The sequence below is a fragment of the Pinus tabuliformis genome, chromosome 2_1, assembly GCF_031772625.1.
Source record: "Pinus tabuliformis cultivar Carrire ecotype Pingquan chromosome 2_1, CPIR1, whole genome shotgun sequence".
Taxonomy (NCBI): Eukaryota; Viridiplantae; Streptophyta; class Pinopsida; order Pinales; family Pinaceae; genus Pinus; species Pinus tabuliformis.
In genome coordinates this window covers 609947989-609955749 of record NC_142299.1, presented here as the reverse complement: position 1 = coordinate 609955749, position 7761 = coordinate 609947989, and the positions used below count along the sequence as shown (strand labels likewise).

The window sequence follows — 7761 nt, the reverse complement described above, 5'->3', positions numbered from 1 at the left end:
TCCAATTGTAACTGTTCAAATTTATGGTCAGACTCTGTCTAATGCCTTAGTTGATCTAGGAGCTGCAATTAATATTTTAACAACTGCTACTTGCCAAAAGCTTGGCATTACATCTGTAGAACCCACTTCTACTCTGTTAGAATTGGCTGACCGATCTGTGGTGAGACCAGAGGGAACTCTACATGATGTCATGGTCTCTATAGACTCCTGGGAATATCCAACTGATTTCCTGATAATCAATCCAAAAACCTGACTTGATGGACACCCGCTAATTCTAGGTAGACCTTGGCTCGCCACTGTCGATGCTTACATTGGCTGCTGGCAGGGAAATATGATTATAACCAGAGGACCAAATATCAAAAATTTAGTTTTATATCCTCCAGCGCAGCCAAGTGTCACAGTAATCAAAACTAATAAACACCCTGTATCATACCTTACTGATAACATTAGATCTCCATTGACTATACAAGAGGCACTTGATTTTAAAGATCAAACAGAAGATGATGCCATTAATAATTTTATCAGTCAAACTGAATCTAGATCCCGCGCACAGTGTCACATGATAGAAGCAGCATTTGATAATGAATTAGAAGAAGATCCTCTGAAAGATACACATGACCAAACGATACCCGTTACTTCTGTTACAAATAGTAAAATTGTGGAAATTGAACCGGGAAAAACTTTAAACATTAATGCCAACCTCACACCTGAACAAGAAACGAAGCTCATCCATCTACTAACAAAATATCAAGAAGCATTTGCATGGGATTACCTTGATATGAAAGGAATTGATCCCCAATTATGTACACACCACAATTATATAGAAAAAGATGCCAGACCTGTCCGTTAGCCGCAAAGAAGACTTAATCCTCATCTAAAGGATGTGGTAAAAGCTGAACTTCAGAAACTTTTAGATGTCAATTTTATTTATCATATTTCTGATAGTAAATGGGTCTCTCCTCTTGTGGTGGTACCAAAAAAGAATGGAAAATGGAGAATTTGTGTGGATTACAGGGAATTAAATAAAGCAACACAAAAAGATCATTTTCCTCTCCCATTCATAGACCAAGTATTAGATACTTTAGCAGGAAAGAAATTCTTTTCTTTCCTGGATGGCTTCAGTGGATACAATCAGATTCAGATTGCCCCTGAAGACCAGGACAAAACTACTTTTACTTGTCCTTGGGGAACATTTGCCTATCGAGTTCTACCCTTTGGCCTATGTAATGCTCCTACCACATTCCAAAGGGCTATCCTTAGCATTTTTGCAGATTTAATAAATGATGGACTTGAAGTATATATGGATGATTTTACACCATATGGAGATGATTTTGACCCAGCACTAGACACCCTAGAAAAAGTCCTACAGCGCTGCATTGCTACCAAGCTTTGTTTAAGCCACGAAAAATGCTACATGATGATGACCGAAGGACTTATCCTAGGACACTATGTTTCAGTAGATGGCATTCAGATAGACCCGGCTAAAATTCAAATACTTTTGCTTATTCCCACTCCTACTACTCAAACAGAGGTACGCAGCTTTCTTGGATTTTCTGGTTATTATAGGCGATTTATAGAACATTATTCGCACATTGCTGCACCTTTATATGCACTAACTGGTAACGTTGATTTTATTTGGACAGAAAAATGTGACCGTGCTTTTGAGGATCTAAAGAAGCTCGTATCCACAGCTCCAGTCCTTCAAGGACCAAACTGGGATTTACCATTCCAGATATCATCTGATGCTTCAGATACAGCCATTGGCGCAGTCCTTGGGCAGGAAGAGGATAAAAAACCATATGCCATCTATTACATCAGCAAAAATTTATCCCCTGCTGAATTAAATTATACTGTTACTGAAAAAGAATTCCTAGCTGTGATACATGCTGTCAATAAGTTTAGACATTATATTATAGGCTATCATGTTATTTTATATACAGATCATTCTGCCATCAAATATTTAGCAAATAAGCCTGTCACAAATGCTAGAGTAACTATATGGTTGATCTTATTGCAGGAATTCGACATCACAATCAAGGACCGGCCTGGCAAATAAAACCTTGTAGTTGATTTTCTCTCAAGAATACCATAGCCAATTGATGCAGCAGCAGTTGAAGATCAATTTCCAGATGAACACCTATTTGCTGTTGCTGTTCAAACACCCTGGTACGCTGATGTTGCCAATTACCTTGCAGTAGGTAAGCTACCAAAACATTTAACCCCTAATGAGCGCAAGCAGATTGTTCAGAAGAGTACTCGATTTTCGTGGATTGGGGGCTATTTGTTTCACATAGGGGCAGACATGCATATCAGGAGATGTGTTCGAGAAGATGAAATCTTCGACATCTTAAAAGCCTGTCATGATGGACCGTGTGGTGGACATTTTGCTGAGCGTAGAACTGGACATAAAGTATTGCAGACAGGATACTACTGGCCCACGATTTTCAAAGATGCAAAGAAATTTGTCCAAGCCTGTGACAGTTGCCAGCGAGCAGGACGACCTGGTCAAGCTGACGAGATGCCTCTGAAGCCACAATTAGTCATTGAACCATTCGAGCGATGGGCTCTTGATTTTGTTGGCCCCATCAACCCATCATCAAATCAGAAAACGTATATCTTGGTGGCAACAGAATATGTCACCAAATGGGTTGAGGCAGAAGCACTACCAAGAGCCACAGAGGATTCTGTAATACAGTTCTTGTTCCATCTATTTGTACATTATGGCCTTCCAAGGGAAATAATTACAGATGGAGGACCACAATTTGTTGGAAATAAATTAGCTGCAACACTCAATAATTATCACGTCCAGCATAAAATTACTACTCCATATCACCCACAGGCGAATGGGCAGGTGGAAAGCAGCAATAAGATAATAGAATCAATCCTAACGAAAACTATTGCGTCACATAGGCGTGATTGGGCTGCTAGACTACCCGAAGCACTGTGGGCGTACAGAAGAACATGGAGAAGCACCATTGGTTACTCACCTTATCAATTAGTGTTTGGAAAACAGCTTATTTTTCCCATAGAATTTGAAATCCAGACCTTACGAACCGCACAGGAAGTTGGCCTAGATCTAAGCGAGGCACAAATTAATCGACTACAACAGATCAACGAACTGGATGAAATTAGACTCTCTGCACTACAAAATACAACACTAATTCAACAGCAGCGGGCTAAATGGCATGATGCGCTCATCAAAAACAAAGTCTTTCACGAGGGAGACTGGGCTCTGTTATACGACTCTCGATTTCAGGACTTCCCTGGGAAACTCCAGACTCGTTGGTTGGGACCATATGAAATCCAGAAGGTGCATGACAATGGGACCATCACATTAATCACCATTGACGGTTCTGGATACACCTTCAAAGTGAACGGCCACCGAGTTCGTCTCTATCGCAAACCACTTACTCGAGAGTCCTTCTGCCAGCAACTACGTCGAGACACTAATATGGAGATTTTAGGAAAGGAAGAGAAATCTTCCTCACCTATAATTCATTAAGGAATTCATTCTTTTCTTTACAGTTTGTACATAAGTTTTTTTTCAAGACGTTCTTGTATATATGTTTGAACTCAATGATTTTTGCCTTCTCAAAATTTTGATTTTCGGACGACGTTTTCGTGTTTTGCTATTCCTTTTCAAAAGGAACAACATTCTGGATTTTCTGTTGTTCCTTTTCAAAAGGAACAGCACTTTCTGATTTCTGTTGTTCCTTTTCCAAAGGAACAGCATCTTTGATTTTCTGCTGTTCCTTTTCCAAAGGAACAACATCTTTGATTTTCTGTTGTTCCTTTTCCAAAGGAACAACATTTTTGATTTTCTGCTGTTCCTTTTCCAAAGGAACAACATTTTTGATTTTCTGCTGTTCCTTTTCCAAAGGAACAACATTTTTTATTTTCTGCTGTTCCTTTTCCAAAGGAACAACATTTTTGATTTTCTTTTGTTCCTTTTCTAAAGGAACAACATCTTTGATTTCTGTTGTTCCTTTTCTAAAAGGAACGGCTTTGCTTGTTCTGCTGTTCCTTTTGAAAAGGAACAGCATTTTGGATTTTCGTTGTTCCTTTTTCAAAAGGAACAGTGCTGCGGTGTGCTTGCTGTCCCTTTTATAAAGGCACAGCATATTTTGATTTCTGCTGTTCCTTTTCCAAAGGAACGGCATTTTTTTGCCTCTTTTGTTGTTCCTTTTCCGAAGGAACAACACTTTTGGTCGTTGCTGTTCCTTTTTCAAAGGAACACCATTTTGAGTGTTTTTCATAGCATTTTTATTTTTTGTTGTTCCTTTTTTTAAAAAGGAACGGCATTTGCATTCGCATTCTTCGTCTTTTTCCAAGAGGAACATCACTAGCATACTTTTTCTCTCCTTGTGAAACAGCTTGCTCCTTTTGCTGATCTCAATAAGAGGATGCTTCTTGCCCATATTCTTTCAAGTCTTTAAAATACAGCTATGCACTTATGCAATGAATATAAAATCACAAACATACCGAAATCTGCAAATCATAAATCGCTATATTTATAAGGCTCTGCATTAGTAAGAGGACAAAAGGAAGGATATACTTATTTCTTATCTTTTGTTGTCATGGTTTTACTAATTTTGCTCTGATTGGTTATCTTTATCATGCTGATCCCTTTAACCCTCTTTGATTATTATTTAGGAATAAGAGCAAAGGGCTTATATCTTCCTATTGAGATGATAAGACTTCTTCCACCATTCCTACTCTTAAGGAGTGTTGAACCACCCTTTGTGTTTAATAAGGAAAAGTACTCTATGAAAAAGAAAAAATGTGTGAACATGATTTATGAAATGTCAAATGCAGGATAGGGGGTCTCATCAAGAGCCAACCTACCATGATCATGAAAATGGAAGTGAAGTGGCATTCCCACTATGGCCACCACACCAGGGATATGGTCCAAAAGGTATATCAAATAATCGAACCTTGGAACAGGAGGTCTCATCACGAGCCGGCCTGCCCACGTTTCACTCCTTCCTCGTGAATGGCATTATGGTTAACTGGTCATCAAGCCAGCATAATGGCCTACACTTTGACATAACAACATTCCTAAGTATACACAAAGGATCATGGTTCCAGGGGTGAAAAAACAACTCTGCCAAGGTTATGGACACCTATCGGCAGCAGAGCACTGTTAATGGTATTGAAGTCACATTAGTTATTCCAATGGGTAAGGTACTAATACTCTTTTGTTTCTTATATCCTAAGGAACTAATCATATATTATTTCCCGATTTATACATCGCATGAACATTTACTACCACCAATCATGGCAAAGGAAGTGACAATGACCACTTGAGATTTGGCAAGTACGACAGACGTCCTATCCCCCAGCTTCATATCATATCACAACAACCTCTTACGTAATATGCGATCAACTCTCCACCTCGATTTCGGTAATTCATTGTCTTTCTAAACATGGCATAATTTCATACGCTGTTCCTTTATGACTTGGTTGCAGATCGGGTGCTGCTCCTTTATTTGACGGCTGGGACAGCCTATCACATTGCGGGGGGGAGGTTAACCTCATTATTCCCTGAACTACGTGTCGGCTCACTATTCGGGAAAGATAGCGTACGACGGTATGGCATGGCTTAACGGCATGCATTTCTATTTTTACGCAATCCATTTCTGTTGCATACTCTGTGTTTTTTTCCGAAGCTTGCGATTAGCACCCTCTCTGTGTTTCAAACAGCACAAGCAGTTGTTGTTCCATTGAGGATCTACAGTGAAACCATGGGAGGAAGGGCAATTAGAAGCGAACCTCAGAAGTTGACAGTCTCCGCTGCTGCCCGGGAGATCCTGGAAAAAGCAGGGTGGCTGAATTATCTTAGTCGCCTGCAGGAGTCTAATGAAACAGTAGCGATGGAATTTTTGCAGAACCTGCAGGAGAACCACTCCACAGTAAGGGGGAAGCGGATAGCGGTCACCGACGATATAATTGCAGAAGTCTCGGGACTACCAGCCACCGGACCAGTATGGACACTAAAGAAGGAAAGATTACAGAAGATCATCGAAATTTTCCAGGACGAAGGCCAGAGCTTGACGATCAAGGGGAAGGGAGTTCTGCCAGCAACCCTTGGAGAACCCTGGATCGAATTAGCAAAGACAATTAAGAGTTATATTACCTGCGAGGGGAGGAAAGACGTGGTAAGGCCACGACATCTTAAACTCTTAGCTGTTTTAAAACAAAAATGCTCTGTAAATCTACCTGCACTTCTGAATTCATTACTGCATGATGCTGCACGAAGCCTAAAAAAGGCACAGCATGTAGAGTCAGTCCTCAGTCACCATGGACTAATTCGATTAGTAGTTAGTCATAGTCTTACCTAGCAGTAGAGCAGCTGGGATGAACTGATTGCAATGATTGAGGAGGGAGTGACAGCACCATCCCCAAAATGTAAACATTCTACAAGCACACCAGAGCGTCCGGAAAAACGCAGAGAATTGGTGAAACAAAAACATGTTGCTAGTGCATCTAAACCACCAGAAATACATCAGAAATCGGCAAAGCGTAAGCATGCCACCGATACACCTGAGCAGCCAGAAAGGTCCAGAAAATCAATCCGGTTAGCTCGAATAAGAGGAAGGCTAGAAAAGCTTCAGGAAAGCACCAGCCAGCCAGTGGTAATTGAGGACGAGCAACCCTCACAACAAGAAGTAGAGATAGAACAGTCTGAAAAGGAGGCTGAGCAATCTGAAGAGAGAGCCGAGCACTCCGAAGAAGAAAATGAGGAAGAAGCTGAACATTCCGAAGAAGAAAATGAGGAAGCAGCTGGGCATTCGGAGACAGAAATAGAAGCTGAACATTCCGAGGAGGAAAATGAGCAATCCAAGCAGGAGGAGGAAATGGGACAACAGGAAGGTAGCCCACCACAAGACCCAGTGGGAGAAGACGAATTGGCCGCAGTTTTGGCCAATATGGGTGAGTATGGCCAACCTTCTAGTCCAGCAGACCTCCACGACAAACCCCAAGAAGAAAATGCATCTGAAAAATCACAGGCAGTAGAGGCAGAAGGAGGAAAGCTGCCTGATGAAGCAGAGATAAGAGATGCTGAACGGGAACAATCTGTTCCCAAGTCACCAGAAGAAATTCCGGAGGGAGTAGGAGCAGAACAAGCAGTTGTCCAGGAAGAGACGGGACCAGCTAAGGTTCCTACCCCAGAACAGCCAGAGCAGAACAGTGAGGAAGCACCCCAGGAGAAAGATTCAGAGACGAGTCTAGACCGCAGTAGACAGCCTGCTGTCCCTTCTAATGAAACGCTGGAAATTAAGAAATTGCGAAAGGAACGGCATAAATTATTGAATACAATAGTCCAGCTCCGACAGCAAATTAGAATTTTGAAAGCAAACCAGAAGGTAAGAAAGACCACAGGGAAGAAAAAGAGGGCCGTTACAATAAAATCCCGCAAGGCAAAAAGGCGAAGGACCAACGATCACCCTGCTGTTCCAAACCCTGCCGAAGAACAGACTGCTGTTCCAAATGATGTTGAGGAACAGACTGTTGTTCCATTTGAAAAGGAACAGCAGCAAGCTGATATTCGTGTTAAAAAAGAAAAGGAGAACAAGGAAATCCAGACAGAGGCACCACCCTCAGGGGTAATAAGGATTCTGAACTCCAAACAGCGTAATAAGAAAGTTCAGGTAAAACTCCCGGTCAATACTGTTATCAAGCAGATGGATACCTTGTGTTCTTTATACAATGACGTTTTAGCATGTAGGGCCCCTGCCAAAAACTATGCTTTGTTTTTAA

At 41.2% G+C, this 7761-nt stretch overlaps 1 pseudogene; it reads left to right on the top strand.

Moving 5' to 3' along the window:
* Positions 1-6929: 6929 nt before the first annotated feature.
* LOC149201985 (putative pectin methyltransferase QUA3) overlaps positions 6930-7761 on the top strand; it is a 71215-nt pseudogene continuing 70383 nt past the window's right edge.